Source organism: Phodopus roborovskii, unplaced genomic scaffold (genome assembly GCF_943737965.1).
Source record: "Phodopus roborovskii unplaced genomic scaffold, PHOROB, whole genome shotgun sequence".
In the NCBI taxonomy this organism is placed as follows: Eukaryota; Metazoa; Chordata; class Mammalia; order Rodentia; family Cricetidae; genus Phodopus; species Phodopus roborovskii.
In genome coordinates this window covers 11,988,582-12,005,444 of record NW_026126514.1, presented here as the reverse complement: position 1 = coordinate 12,005,444, position 16,863 = coordinate 11,988,582, and positions in this window count along the sequence as shown.

The window sequence follows — 16,863 nt, the reverse complement described above, 5'->3', positions numbered from 1 at the left end:
AATTTATGGAACCCTCTTGTATATAACTAACATCTCAATGCTTTCTTGTGTTAACCATGTCTCAACACAGATAAATGATAAGTCCAGAAAAGTGTTCATTATCAGAAATATACATGTCTTATTTGAGTCTAGAGATGAATGTCCTCAGTAATATTCATGATAATTTACTCCTTAAACAAACAGAATAATTGACAAAAACCACTTAAATATTTAATGAGTTTAAAATTATGAAACCAAATAAGTAACTGCAATAATTTTTATCTAAAAAAGATTGAAAATGTAATTGAGAAACTAATTAGGATCTTTTACTTAGGAAATAATTCAATTTTATTGCCTTCAAAATGCCATTATTCTGTCATTTATTTTTAATTCTGCGCATCAAATTTAAACCCCATTTGTTAGTGAGTTATGTCTTACATTATGAGGAAGCTTCCACTAATAACTGCTGCATAAAAAGAGAACATCTTGCATTGACATGCTAGAATCTAGGTGTTAATTATAGTCCATTGCACATTGCTGAAGCTGATTCTTTTCTCTATATATAGTATTATAAGATTTATTTTAGCTGGATAGTGGTGGTACATGCCTTTAATCCCAGCACTGGGGAGGCAGAGGCAAATAAATCTCTATGAGTTCAAGGCCAGCCTGGTCTACAAAGCTACACAGAGAAACCCTGTCTCAAAAACAAACAAACAAATAAAAAACAAAAATACTAAAACAATTATTTTATAGTTATTCTTGATGGTTTGTTAATCTTGGTAAACCAAGCAGTAAACAAACTTTAGGGAGAAATAGCATGAACCACTATGTGTGACTACAGGAGTGTTGCATGGACACATGTTCATGTAGCTATGTGGAACAAGGATAGCCTTGAAATTAAAAAAAGAAATCATGAGGCAGGAAGAAAGGCTCTGAAATAAGTGAAAACTGATCTCTATCATCTAGGAACTGAGAAGAATGTTGTCCCATCTGCAGCATGCAGGCTTGTCATTGGTGTCAAACATGTAAACTTCAGTGATTTTTTAAAAATAGGTTAGTGTGTTATTAATTCATTTGATCCATGTGGGCAAAAATAGTACCTTGAGACCAAGATGCTATAAAGAGCTTTGTTCTTCATTCAACAATGTTTACAAGAGTTCTAGACTCAACTTCTTTAGTTATGTAGTGCTGAGATTGAATATATATGGTAATGCCTTTAAGTATTGTTGTTTCCTATAAACCCTATGTTCTGGATCTCAGAATAGGCCAAGTACAGAGTACTTGTCCTCAATTTAAGTCTTTATGCTGCCTCACACATAGTTTTACTACATGATTAAAGATCAGATACCTTAGTACATGGAAATTCTGAGTGCAGAGCAATACAATGCTGCTGTGAGTATCATGAGTAGCCAGCTTTGTGAATACCAAGAGGCAGCTGGTCTTTAAGAAGCAGTATATCAAATATCCACTTTATCCCCAGTATATCTAGAAGCAATGGTAGAAATGATGCCCTCTGAGGGAGTATGCTGAATAATAAAGAGAAATGGGAAGGTTATTTTCATCCCCTAAAGGAATGATGCTTTTCTAAAGCAGGATTGGGAAATTTACAGATGGAGAGACTAAGGAAAAAAAATTTAAAAATAAAGGATTCTCAAAGATGTTTCATAGACAGCTATAAAGTGGTAAGAAAAAAAGTAACTTTTCAATTATGTAACTGAGAAAATTACAATTTTATTTAATAAGCAATGGAGAACAAAATAGTGGATAAAGTAAGTTAGAAAGTTCCTTAAAATTTAATTAGAGATGATTACATGAAATTGATATATAAAACAAATATCTCTTTTCTTAATAATCCCAGTATGAATTAAAATAATATATATGATAGGTCTCATCTGACTATATATGTATACTATTATGGATTGTTTTAACATTCCATTCATTAAATGCTACATTTTGTCAAATTTAAAGTATTATTGATTTTATCTCTCTATATAGATTATATCATAATATTTGATTTATCACAATTTCATAAGAACACCACATCTGTAGACCATTAAATTTAATATTTTCTCAGTTATTGTTGCAAAACCAACACTTCAATCAGGAACCATTTCCTAATCCATAATTTAGAATTTTGTAGGAGCTCTAGTCCTCTACATCTCACACAGATCCTACATTGTTTGCTTCTTTATTTATTAGCATGAAGTAATACTTCTTTCAGTAATGTAATGAACACACAATAATGGCCTGTGTTTTCAGTTTCATGAATTCTCTAAGGTAATTCTATAATTTATTTCTCATTTATATTTACTTGTTTCAGCTACATGACTGTTTATTTAGTCATTCATTCCCTACAGGATATCATGTTTTTTGATTTTTGTCTGCTTTGTTTTTTACTCATTTTGGGCAACTAAAAATATACCTGTGCATATTTTGATTTAAAAAGTAATATTTACATCCTTTGATTTACTGGAAGAAAGTAGGAAATGAAACAGTAGATTTCCTTTTGGATGTATATTGAGTGTTTATGGACTGTGTAACCATTCTGATACATTAATACATTATGATATTTCCAATTACTCCAGCTTTCTAGTTTCTGATAAGTTCCATCATCATCATCCCCATTACTTTGGCTTGAGAATGTGTATATTAGCAACTAAGGGCTTTCATTTTTGTTAGCTTGTTAATGATCACATACACACACACACACACACACACACACACACACATTCTTTCACAAATTTATTTCTTGTAGTCTTGTTTTACTTGGCTATCTCCTTATAACACATGCATTCTTTGAAAACTAAAGCATATTCATTTTATTCGTTTTTATATATTGTCTGTTTTGTGTTTTAGATAGAGACAGAGAGAGAGAGAGAGCAAGAAAGAGAGACAGAGAGACTTGAGAGGTTTAGCTACATTGCCTAGTGAATATACTTCATAGATCCATTGTATTCAGCTCCTAATCCTCAGTGTTGTAGATTCCTGCTATTGTACATTATGTGTTCAAAACATTCATTTTGCTGTAAATGCTAAAACTTCATCTTCTTCAAGGCAGAATAATACACAAGATTTACTCTACCTATAGAAGGGCAATATGCAATCAAAATGTGATTACATATATTAGATATTGTATGATAAGATAAGCATTAGGTATTCAAAAGCATGATTTCCAGGTCTAACACTAGAAAGGATTTTGGTCTTTAGAAGAACTACCGTACTATTTTATAAAATGATTCTCCTAACTTTCAGTCTTGCTAACCTACTATATCTGTATTAAGGTTTCCTTTATCAAAAGTTTCAAATATCAATTGACTTCCTTTTTTTTATTTATTTGTGATTCAGCAAAAAAAAATTAGTTTCTTATTTTTTATTGGAGTATAACCTTAGCTTAGTGATTTTAGTGTATTCAGAGTGTGTTTTGTTTTATTTTGTTTTTAAACATGTTGTTTGTTGTTAAATATTCTATTTTTGGTTAAAAATATACATTATATTTTTTGAAACAGTGCTATATGGAAAGTGCTTAATAAGTGAAAGTTCTACTGATTTTGATATTCTACTTATTTTATAAATTAGGAGTAAATATTTGAAATTTATGGTTTGATATACTTACTATATTTTCAGTACTAATATACATTTTGAAAGTTTTCAATTAAGTATATAGGCATTTATTACTAAAGAATGCTATTGAAATGGCCTTTTTTTTATCATTATGGTGTAACATAGTCCGGTCCAATAATTTTCATTATTGTGGCCCCTACTTTGCCTTATTATTGACTGCAACCAATTGGTTTAATTACCATTCATTTGAGTATTTATATATAATATTTTTATATGTTTTAAGATATGTGAGATGTTTAGAGACACCATTTAGCTTTTTATTCTTATGTTTTTCTTTCAGATAATATGACATTTTTTTGCCTTTTACCGGTTTTAAAACGATTTAAAAATCATGATTATTTACGACTGAAATCTAAGATGGCTTTGGACATATGATTCTTTTCTCAGCTTTTTTAGAATTGGGATTAGAAGCAACTATTACCCTACCCCTAAATGGCTTCATTTTATTTCAGAAATACTATTCCTTTATCTCTCAGCAACATTCTCTGAAGTCAACGTTAATTTATCATATAGTGATTTACTCAGTACTGCCTCATGCCACAGGTTAATATTTAGCTTGAATAGTCTGTTTTGATTTAAGGCCCTGCTAATTGTTTTATCAGACAAAATAATTAAAATTGTGTTTTCTTAATATTTATATTATATAAAATTCAATCTTGAAGGAGCATCATGTTAGTTCACTTTATATTGTAAGTTGATAGGACTTCTAAAGCTAGTTATATATAATTATGACCAGTTATTTTCATTTCTTAGATTTTAGCAGAGAATAACCTATGTCCCCAAAATAACTGTAAGAATGATCAATCAGAAATAATCAAATTTAGTCATAAAAATGAAGACTATGTAATATGTACTATACTAAATAAGTTAAACTGAAAATGTTTTTAAGGGCAATTACATAAATTAATGTACACGTATATATGATACAAAAATGTTCAAAAGTTTAAAGCTTAAATATAATTGAGAAAGAATAAAATGTCAACACTCATTAGTGAATGAATGGATGATCCTCAGCTTCCTTATATTGACATAGGAATTCCATCACATGTAATCAATAGTGTATGAAATACAAACAGACATATCTGTGACTTTTTCACTTGGTGGTGGGAGGAAAAAAAAAGGGAATCATGAAGACCATATTGTAAGGATAAAACAATGTTAGAATTATTAGGAATTGATTAAAAATAATAAAATAAATATAGCACAGGAAAAATATAAATGAAGAACTACAATTGTATTTAGGATATAATAGCTAAGCTGAAATAAATCTCATTTTTATATGTATGCATATATATACATAACATACATAAACACAAATATACCTAACACATTTCTACATAAACATATCCTTATACTTGTATGTGTATATGTATATATATATATATATATATATATATATATATATATATATAAAACTACTGAACAAGTAAATCAGAACTACAGATGGTAATCAAATGTATGTAGACATGTATCTATATGGGTTTTTAACATACATTGATCTGAAAGCCGCCTCAATAGGAGAAATTCAGATATCGCAGTGTACAAATAGCAACTACTTGTGGCAGGAGAAGCTATGAAATGAAAGTGTCACGTAACACTGCTATGTTATGTCACTAATATTAAGCAATCTGGTAGTTTAAGAAACTAAATCAGCAAAACTTCTGTTTTCTATATATGATGTTTCCCTATATTCTCAGATATTGGTAGCTCTCATTTCTCATCAAAGATATTATGTTTTGCAACAGATGGAGACTATTTCAGTGACATGCTGTGGGTCTTAATATAAAGAATATATGATTGAGGAGTGCTGAAACAAACTAATATATCTACAACACAGTCCCAAACCATAATAAGTGTCAAGGAAAATCACAGAAGAATTGGAATTATTCTAAAAGCCCAGGATGTCTGTTGTTAGTGAATCTTAACAAGAAATGAGATATGAACCAATAAACTTTCAATGGCATGGTAGCCTAAACAAGAACAGCATGATAATAACACTACCACCAGTTGAGAGGCCAATACAGAGAGGGGATATCCCACTTGGTCCAATTCCTAGATGAAGAGATACAGATGGGCAATGGTTACTGAGAGAGGGAAAATCAGTTGCTTGTTTCTCCAGGCATAAGGTTCTGCATAGGCTGGCAATTTCAAGTGATCAACTCTTGAAAACTATACACAAGAGCAAAGCTAAATAGAATTAGAAAATCATACATACATATGTGTATATATGTGTTTATTTATGTACATACATTTAAATATAAATACATTACATATATGTCCACATAAAAATATATTGGCATATATGAAAGAATATTGCCTTAAGAAGAAATCATGAAATTGAAAGGCATGTACTGTAGAAGTTCGACAGAGTGAATAAAGGGAGACTAGTGAAGAAGTTGTAGTGTTCATCCATGTTTTCTGCCAAGGTTTTAAAAACAGTGTGCAAAATATAGAGCTACACAAAACATGTCTACAAATCCTAAACAAAAATATTCATAGCTAATCCTATCATTAGCATTAAGACTAATTATAACCTCAGCACTAACTTAATATGTAAAACCTCAATTACCCCAATACTAATTCTAATGCTGATACTAACACTCAATATAACCTTAACCCTAATATTAACCCTGACCATAATGGTAAGCCTGTCTCTAAAATCAACACTTTTACTAATCATGAACTTAACCATAAAATCTGGTTCCTGAAACTAACAATACTAACACTAACAAATACTAACAGCAAACCTAATCCAGTACAAATAATAATCCTAACTGTAAATTTAATTGTACCCTTATCCCTATGCCTAAGACTCCTAAATCTAAACTTAACTTTAACCCTAACATAATGCATATTAAACCATGTCCACATGTAAATATCACATATTGCTTAGGAAAAATAATGTTTAAAAATGTCAGTCAAAATCCAGACAACTTTGGGGAAATTTCGGGAGCAGCTATCAGCATACTAAACCTGCCTATACACGAAGGACCACCCGTAATTTCCACCAGTCTGGTCTCCAACCCCAACAGCCATCCTCTACTAAAGCCCTGGGCCCCTCCCAGAGACCGCCTATCTCTGCCGGACCACTCTGAGTTACTGCCAGCAGGATCCTTGATCCCCATCTCAGGGCCTCTGCTGAACAAGCCTCAGCTAGAGTGTCAGGCCCAGGCTAGATCTGCCTATAGGCACAAGGAACATCCTGAGTCTCAGCCTTCCGTTCTTTGACCCCCATTGCCAGTCTTCTCCTGGAGCCTGATCTCTGACCCCTATCAATGGGCAGCTGCCTGTGGAGAGACCTCCTAGAGAGCTTGGACTACCCAGAGCTACAGACATTGAACCTCTGACCCATCTAAGCCAACTGGGAAATATTATATAGAGAGGGAGAGACCCTGAGAGAATCCCAGGCACAGAAGATAAACTAGAGGAAATAGATTCATCGACCAAAGAAAACCAACAGAATTCAAGAGATAGAAGAGAGATTCTCAGGCACAGAACATAAACTAGAAGAAATACATCCATCGACGAAAGAAAATCATAAATCCAACAAATCCTTAACACCAAACATCCAGGAAATGTAGGACACCTTGAAAAGGCCAAACCTAAGAATAATAGGCATAGAGGAAAGAGAGGAAGCCCAGCTCAAAGGTGCTGAAAACATTCCAACAAAATTATTGAGGAAAACTTTCCCAAACTGAAGAAGGACATGCCCATGAAAGTACAAGAAGCATACCAAACACCAAATAGACAGGACTAAAGAAAAGACCCCATGACATATAATAATCAAAACACCTAACATACAGAATAAAGAAAGAATATTAAGAGCAGTGAAGGAAAAAGGACAGGTAACAATAAAGGCAGATATATCAAAATTATTCCTGACTTCTTGATGGAAACCCTGAAGGCCAGTAGATCCTGGATAGATGTTCTATAAGTATTAAGAGTCCATGGAAACCAGGTCAGGCTACTATACCCAGAACAACTCCCAATCTCTATAGATGGAGAAATAAGGTATTTAATCAAAAAGCCAGATTTTCACAATACGTATCTGCAAATCCATCCATACAGAAAGTTTTGGAAGGCAAACTTCAACACAAGGAAGTTAACTACAGTCACAAAGATGTAGGCAAAACATAATCCCACTACACAAGAAACCAAGGGTAAAGCAGGAGAAATATATTTACAATATCACTGCCAACAACAAATCTAAAACAAGCAAGCATTAACAATCAATGGTCCTTACTCACCCTCAACATTAATGGTCTTAACTCACCTATAAAAAGACACAGGCTAACAGAATGGGCACGAAGACATAACCTATCCTTGTGCTGCATGCATACAAGAAACACACCTAAGCTTGAAAGATAGACATTACCTCAGTGTAAAGGGTTGGGAAAAGATCTTCCAATCAAATGGACCCAAGAAGCAAGCAGGTGTGGCTATCCTAATATCTAACAAGTTAGACATCAAACCAAAATTAATCAAAAGAGAGGAAGACAGATATTTTCTATTCATTGCCAGAGAAATCCATCAACAAAAAGTCTCAATTCTGAACATCTACGCCCCAAATAAAAAGGTACCCACATTCATAATAGAAACACTACTAAAATTCAAACCTCACATAAAGCCTCACCCACTTATAGTGGGAGACTTCAACACACCACTCTCAACACTAGCAGGACCACAAATCAGAAACTCAACAAAGAAACAAAAGAAGTTATGTCTCAACTGGGGTTAACAGACATCTATTGAACATTCCATCCAAACACAAAAGAATATACCTTCTTCTCTGATCCACATGTAACATTCTCTAAAATCAACCACATACTAGTCCCCTTTATCTTATCAGACCTCTGTGCTTTAAAATTGGAATTCAACAACAACACAAACCACAGTAAAGCTACAAACTCATGGAAACTGAACAATGTGCAATTGCACCACACCTGGATCCAAAAAAAAAAAAAAGGACTTTCTAAAATTCAACGACAATGAGGATACAACATACCCTAACTTATGGCACACCTTAAAAGCAGTGTTACCAGGGTAGTTCATTGCACTAAGTGCCCAAATGAAGAATACAGAGGATAGTCATATTAGAGAATTAATAGCACAACTGAAAGCCTTAGAACAAAAAGAAGCAAACTCTCCCTGGAAGAGAGCTCCTAGATACTAGGAAATAATCAATTTTAGGGCTGAAATCAACAAAATAGAAACCAGGAAAAAAAAACAAACAAAAAAAAAATCAATGCAACAAAGAGTTGGTTTTTTGGAAAAAAAATCAACAAGATAGACAAACCTCTATGAAAACTAATGAAAAAGCAGAGAGAGAACATGCAAATTAACAAAATCAAAAATGAAAAGGGGAACATAACAACAGACACAGAGGAATGCAATTTTAAGGTCATACTTTGAAAACATATATTTCACAAAATTTGAAAAATCAAAGGATATGGACAAATTTCTAGATAACTATCACTTATTAAAATTACATAAGGATTAGACAAACAACTTAAATAGTCCTATAACCTTCAATGAAATAGAAGCAGTCATCAAAAGCCTTCCAGCCAAAAATAGGCCAGGGCCAGATGTCTTCAGTGCAGCATTCTACAAGAAATTCAAGGAATAAATAATACCAATACTCCTCAAATTTTTCCACACAATAGAAAAGAAGGTTCATTACCAAACTCTTTCTATGAGGCAACAATAACATTGGTAGCCAAGCGTCACAAAGACATGACAAGAAAGAAAACTACAGACCAATATCACTCATGAACATCGATGCAAAAATACTCAGTAAAATACTGGCAAACCGAATCCAAGAATACTTCAGAGAAATCATCCTCTATGACCAAGTAGGCTCCATCCCTTGATTGCAGGAATGGTTTAACATATGAAAATCTATGAACATGATCCATCATGTGAACAAACTTAAAAGAAAAACCATATGATCATCTCCCTAGATGCTGAAAAAGCCTTCGACAAAATTCAACACCCTTTTATGATGAAGGTCATGGAGAGATCAGGGATAAAGGAACATACCTAAACATAATAAGAGCGATATACAACAAACCAACAGCTAACATCAAACTAAATGGAGACATGTTTAGGGCAATTCCTCTAAAATCAGGAATAAGGCTGCCCTCTCCATATCTCTTCAAAATTGTACTTGAAGTTCTAGCTAAAGCTATAAGACAACAAAAGGAGATTAAGGGAATCTTAATTGGAAAGGATGATGTCAAACTTTCTCTATTTGCAGATGATATGATAGTTAACATAAGCGAACCAATAAATTCTACCAGGGAATTCTTACAGGTGATAAACACCTTCAGGAAACTAGTAGGATACAAGATAAACTCAAGAAAAAAAATCTGTAGCCCTACTTTATTCAGATGACAAAGAGGCTGAGAAAGAAATCACAGAAACATCACCCTTTAGAAGAGACACAAACAACATAAAGTATCTTAGGATAATGCTTACCAAACAAGTGAAACACCTATATAATAAGAACTTTGTGGCTCCAAAGAAAGAAATTAAAGAAGATACCAGAAAATGGAATGATCTCCCTTGCTCTTGGATAGGAGGGATAAATATAGTAAAAATCGCAATCTTACCAAAAGCAATCCGCAGATTCAATTCAATCTCATTAAAATCCCACCACAATTCTTCATGGACCTTGAAAGGATAATAATCAACTTTATATGGAAACATGAAAGAACCAGGATAGCTAAAACACCCAGTACAATAAAAGAACTTCAGGAGGCATCAGCATCCTTGACTTTAAGCTCTACTACAGAGCTATAGTTCTGAAAACAGCCTGGTATTGACACAAAAACCAGCAAGTAGACCAATGGAATCAAATTGAAAATTCTGATATTAACCCACTCAGTTATGAACATCTGATTTTCAACAAAACTGCTAAAAGAACTCAAGGGGGGAGGAAAGCATCTTTAACAAATGGTGCTGGCACAATTGGATGATGGTGTGTGGAAGACAGCAGTTAGACCCATGTCTATTTGCCATGCATAAAACTCAAGTCCAAATGGATCAAAGAACTCAACATCAATCCACACTGAACCTCTAGAAGAGAAACTAGGAGGTACCCTTGAATAAATTGGTATTAGAGACCACTTCCTGATCATAACTCCAGGAGCACAGACATTGAGATAAACAATTAACAAATGGGACCTCTTCAAACTTAGAAGCTTCTGTAAAGCAAAGGACACATTTGACAAGACCAAACGGCAGCCCACAGACTGGGAGTAGATTGTCACCTATCCTACATCTGACAAAAGGCTGATCTCCAAAATATACATTGAACTCAAGAAACTAGCCAACAAAACTCCAAATAACCCTATTAAAAAATGGGGTACAGAACTGAAGAAAACATTCTCAATAGAGAAATCTAAAAGGCTGAAAGACACTTAAAATGCTCAACATCCTTAGCTATCAAGGAAATGCAAATAAAAACAACTTTGAGATACCATTTACTCCTGTGAGAACGGCTAAAATTAGAAACGCCAATGACAACTTATAGTGGAGAGGATGTGGAGAAAGGGAAACACTCATCCACTGCTGGTGGGAGTGCAAACTCCTACAGCCATTTTGGAGATCAGTGTGGCAGTTCCTCAGGAAAATGGCAATTAGTTTAAAACAGGATCCGGGAATCCCCCTCTTGGGCATATACCCAAATGATCCACATCCAAGCAACAAAGACATCTGCTCAACTCTGTTAATAGCATCATTTTTTTTGTAATAGCAAGAACCTGGAAGCAACCTAGGTGCCCCTCAATTGAAGAATGGATAAAGAAGATGTGGCACATCTATACAATGGAACACTTGAAATTTGCAGGCAAGTGTATGGCACTGGAAGAAATCATCGTGAATGAGGCAACCCAGTCACAAAAAGAGGAACATGGTAAGTACTCGCTCATTTATGGATTTTAGACCTAGAGCAAAGATCACCAACCTATATGTCACACTACGAGAGGAACTAAGATACAAGGTGTGTTCTAGGAGATTCATATAAAGTCCCTAACAGAATGGGGTTGGGACAAGCCCCCCAGTACCCATGGGAAGTGGTGTTGGCATTAAATGGAGAGGGAAGTAAGAGAAAGAGAAGGGGAGGAAAGGAAAGCACATGCGACTAGGGAGATTGAGCCAAGGTAGGAATAGAAAACAGGAGAGAGAGAGAGAGAGAGAGAGAGAGAGAGAGAGAGAGAGAGAGAGAGAGAGAGAGAGAGAACATAAAAAGGAGCCATTATTGGTTTGAAGAGAAAACTGAACCTATTGTAGGTGTAAAGGCTACCATAAATGCCCTTTCCAGATAGTGAGATCAACAACTAACTTTTCCACCATTATGGACCCTTCATCTAATACCTGTTGGAAACAGAAGCAAACACCCATAAATAAACACTGAGTCAAACTATAATCCAGATGAAGAGGGAGAGGACAGGACCAGGTTGGAGAAACAGAGACTGTTGACCCAAACAAGGAGGAGCTAAATGTCCCCAGACTAATAGTTGGGAATTCAGCATGGGACTGACTCATACCCCCTGAATATGGGTCTCAGGCAGAAGGACTGAGCAATCTAAGGGACCTCAGACAGTGGAACCAGGATGTATTCCTGGTGCACAAAAGGACCCTGCGGACACATCCCCCATGTAGGGATATTCCTTTAACCTGGAGACAGGACAGAAGTCCTAATCCTTACTTCAAATGGCATGAAAGATTTTGATGACCCCACCTGGATGGCATTGCTCTACATGTGGAATTGGGGTGAGGGGATGGGAGGGGAGGTTGGTCAGGGTGCATGTGAGGGGGAAGATACGGTAAAAGGGAGGGAAGGAGAGGGAACTGGGATAGACCTGTAAAATAAAATAAAATAATAATAAATATGTTTGTTGGATGACTACAGATCGAATTATAACCATAGAACTTATATAAAACAGTATTTTATTCCCACTAATTTCTTTATAATACTACATATGTTACATATCATGTATAGATTCTGTTGAATCTTTTTTATTGTGTGTATTCTTAACATTCAATAAAGAGACAATAATAATAAATTCAGTGCTTATATTTAATCATAAAGATTGATTTTAGTAGGCTCATTATACACTCATATTATATTTTACTGCTTTGCCCAGGGTGTCTTTTCAATCAAATTTATTAAATTATATCAGTCAACCATGCAAATAGATTAAAAATATTTACCAGCCACAAAAGATTTTACTGTCCCTTCTGCATTTGTGACATTCCAACTGTAATAAAGCTAATGTAATTACCATTTTATGACACATTCAAACATCATTTTTCCCTGACAAGAGCTGATTTCCAATTGTTAATTATTACTTGTGATTGTTTGGACTTACTATATACTTGCCATGATTTTCAACGAGTAAAGTAACATTAAATACAGTTATTCTACAAAGAGTATTGAAAGCAGTTAATGTATACTTTTTTTGCATAGACATTTAGGTAGAAATGAAAACTGAGCATATACATATGAATGTATTAGGTAGTATGAACTCTGAATATAGCTTTCTTATATCTAATATATCTAACTTCATTTGTGTTTTCTCTATGCTCTGGCTCCTATGGTGTGTCATGGTTGCATTGGAAATCAGTTGTTAGCTTTGAAAGCTTTGGTTAAAAATAGAAATTTGGACTCTTCTCCCACTTGGAACTGATGAATACTTGAGGCTTTGACATGATAGTGAAGCTGTTGGATTCCAATATCACCCACATCAGAGGAGTGTCAGACAATTTTAATGACTTTGGACAGGACACATCTCTGTATAAGTATGCTTTTTTGAAATGTGTGTGTGTGTGTGTGTGTGTGTGTGTGTGTGTTAATTTTTAAAAATACATTAAAATTTGGCCTAAAAAAAAACAAACACAATACAATATAAATAACCCGAGATTAAAGAATAATATCTCAAAATGGAGCATACATTTAACAGAGATAGCATTTCATTATGTAAAGCTTTATAGAAATCACACAGATTACAAAAATTGCAAATATTGCCACTGAAAGTAGCTCAGATTGTAATTAGTATTAATTAATATTTATTCATTCAGACAGTGGAAACAATTCTAAAACAATAAAGTGGTGAATTCCTATAAAAGCTTTACTTGGAATAGATTTTTCTTAGTAAATCTTTCTTGAAATTGGCATTTCCCAATTGCATATCAAATTCCTCTTGATAAATTGAAGGCATGAATTTCTGTGAACTATGAAACTGTAGGTGCTTGTATATAGAAACTGTAATTCTGTTTTCTTACATGTTTTTTACAGTTGAATTTTTCTTTTATACATGAATTTTTATTAATATTTTCTTTTAAATTAAAAGCAATCTTATTTTACATACCAATCCAGGTTTTCTCTCCCTCCCAACCTCCCACTCCCCCTACCACCTCCCATGGGGATCATCAAAGTTTGTCACATCATTTGAAGCAGGACTGAGGCCCTCTCCTCTGTATCTAGGCTGAGATAGTATCACTCCATAGAAATGGGCTCCAAAAACCACATTTGTGCACTAGGGATAAATACTGGTTCCATTGCCAGAGGCCCCATAGATTGCCCAAGCCCCACAACTGACACACAAGTTCAGGGTGCCTGGTTTGTCTTATGATGTGGCTGTTACTGATAAGTGAAAAAGGTTTAGTGTGTTTCATTTTATTAATATATTATCATTAAACTTGTGAGCATTATTTAAAATATAAAAATTATAGTCACATTTTCTCAATGTACAATTAATTAAGGAAAACAGTCACAGAAGTATGCAAAATTATATTGTTGTATTTTTGTCAGTTTTTATTTTATTTTTGAGATTACAATATGATTATCATTTATCTCTTTTCTCCAGTTGTCTTCCATTACAAATGATTTGGTTTTCCAAAATTATCGTCTTCACAAACAAAACATAAACTTAACTGTAAATTATAAATGCTACTATCTTTAGAAAACATATAAAGACATATATACCAAAATACATGTGTATTATTTATTTATTTATGAACAATTATAATGGTATTTTGACTTACATACCCTTAAATTATGAAGGGAAAGGTATGTTGTGGGTCACTGATGAAGTTTTGGGGATGGGGTAGAGCTTGGGTAAAGTTAAGATGCATTGCATGCATGTAGGAAATTTAAAAGTACAAATTAAAATTATCTTTAAAGAAGGAAAATTAAATAATTTAAACTTTAAAAACAGATAACATCTATAGAATATTACTATTATTTTAGAGTATTCCTAATTTTAAAATAACAATATTTTGTGGAACATAATATGAGATCATTCTCTATTCATACACAAGCTGCTCTGAGTTTTGTCAGTTACAACATGTATGTTCCTTATTTAAAATAATGACAATTCATAGCAGGCCAAGTTATCGTCTCTTTATAAGTTTTCTTTTCCAGATCACATTTATACATATTTGCATGGTAAACAAATTAATTTTTTGAGCTATATTTTATAGTTTTAGAAGTTTTAATTTAGAAAGGAAAAATATGATGTGTTCTTCTCAATTCCCCTCCCCTGACTCTTGTAACTATTGTTATAATTTCGAGTTCTATAAATAAAAACAAGTTTGTAAAGGTGACTGAGGTCTGTCACCTTATGTCTTTCAGTCATAAGTTCCATTACTCAAAATATTCTTTGGACTTGAGTAACTGCATATGATGATAGTGATATTTAATCTTCAACAATTCTTTCATAGCATAACAAAAGAGAAACCCAGTGAAAGGGCATAAGAGAAAACAATCTGAACTTCCCACGACTTTCATTTTAAATGCAATGGTTTTTGTAAATGCGCTTAAAGAAGCAGGGAGAAATCTATGAAAAATTACAGATACTGAACCATGAGGGACAAAGAGATTATTGTTTCTGTTACTGTATCTAGAAAAGGGGCTAATTCTTGTTCGCTCCTTTACTGAGACCAGAAGCAGAATTTTTTTTTTTTTTTTAAGAGCTGGAGGGTAAATTAAGACAACATTTAGCTCTGCTTATTATTATCCTTGCATAAATTCTCCCTAGAGCTTAATTAGTCCTGTCACTCAAAGCATTTCATCTGTTCATACAGGAGAACATTTTCCCTGTCATATTTGCTTTTATAATAAACCACTATGGTTTCCATGTCAAAGTTTGGAAGTGATATTATGAAGGTGGCTGAAAAGTTAAATTATTTTCTGCAATTACACTATTTTTCCTCTTATTTCTATGAGTCTGACCCTATATGAAATAACAGAACATTATTGGTGGCAAATTGTCTTCTTCCTGTTGGTGTATTCTCACTTATGTGGTCAAATTACTCTGTATGAGGCTGAAGCTTGTATTGTGACTAAAATACTACCCTTTAAATATCTTTATGAAAAATAAATAAAAGACTGAAGAAATATAAAATCAAAGAGGGAGCGAATAAAGGACAAATTCATGCAATATTAGTAAAAATCAAATTAAGTCACTTCATATTACAGATCCCCCAAAATTTATGGAGCTGAGTGCTTTTACCTGAGGACAAAGTGTTTATAAAATGGGTGTTTGTACATAGGTGTTTGTACATGTGAATTTACATATTAGTGCATAAAATTTTTCATGGCAGGAGGGGAACTATAGGGGAAGGCTTCAAGCCTTCATTTGGGATACTCTGCCCAAAACTTCATCCAATCAAGCTCTGAGTTCTCATTGAATCGCACGACCTCAAACTTATAAAGAACTTATTTTATTAACATATAGTTTTTATACAGCATCAAGAGTTATAGTGTGATATTTTGATTCACATATACTGTAGACAGTGTTAACTCAGGGTACATGCTATTTATTTTTAATTATATTCAGTGGGTTATTTCATAGATAACACAATTTTGTTCACCTAAGTGTGATTCTGTTTCCAGTCATCATTTTTTTCCATCCCTTTTTCCACCCAGTGGGTGTAAACCAGTGATCTCATTTAGAGTTTTGTGAAATATCATACAGTGTTTGTTTTCCTCTGTGTGGTTTATTTTATTTAACATAGTTTTCTGCAGATCAGTTAGTGCTGTCAGATGACAGTTCTATGACTTTTTTTCTTTTTATGTGGATGTGAGTTCATGTTCAACTGTGTGTGTGCATTCACACATGTGTAGGGAGTGACACTAATATATACCTTTTGTCTACTATCCCTAATATATTTGATTCCTCTATTGCCCCTCAATTTACACTGAACTGCCTATATCTGTCTTTATTCATTTTGAAATGTTGACTTTAATAGGATCTA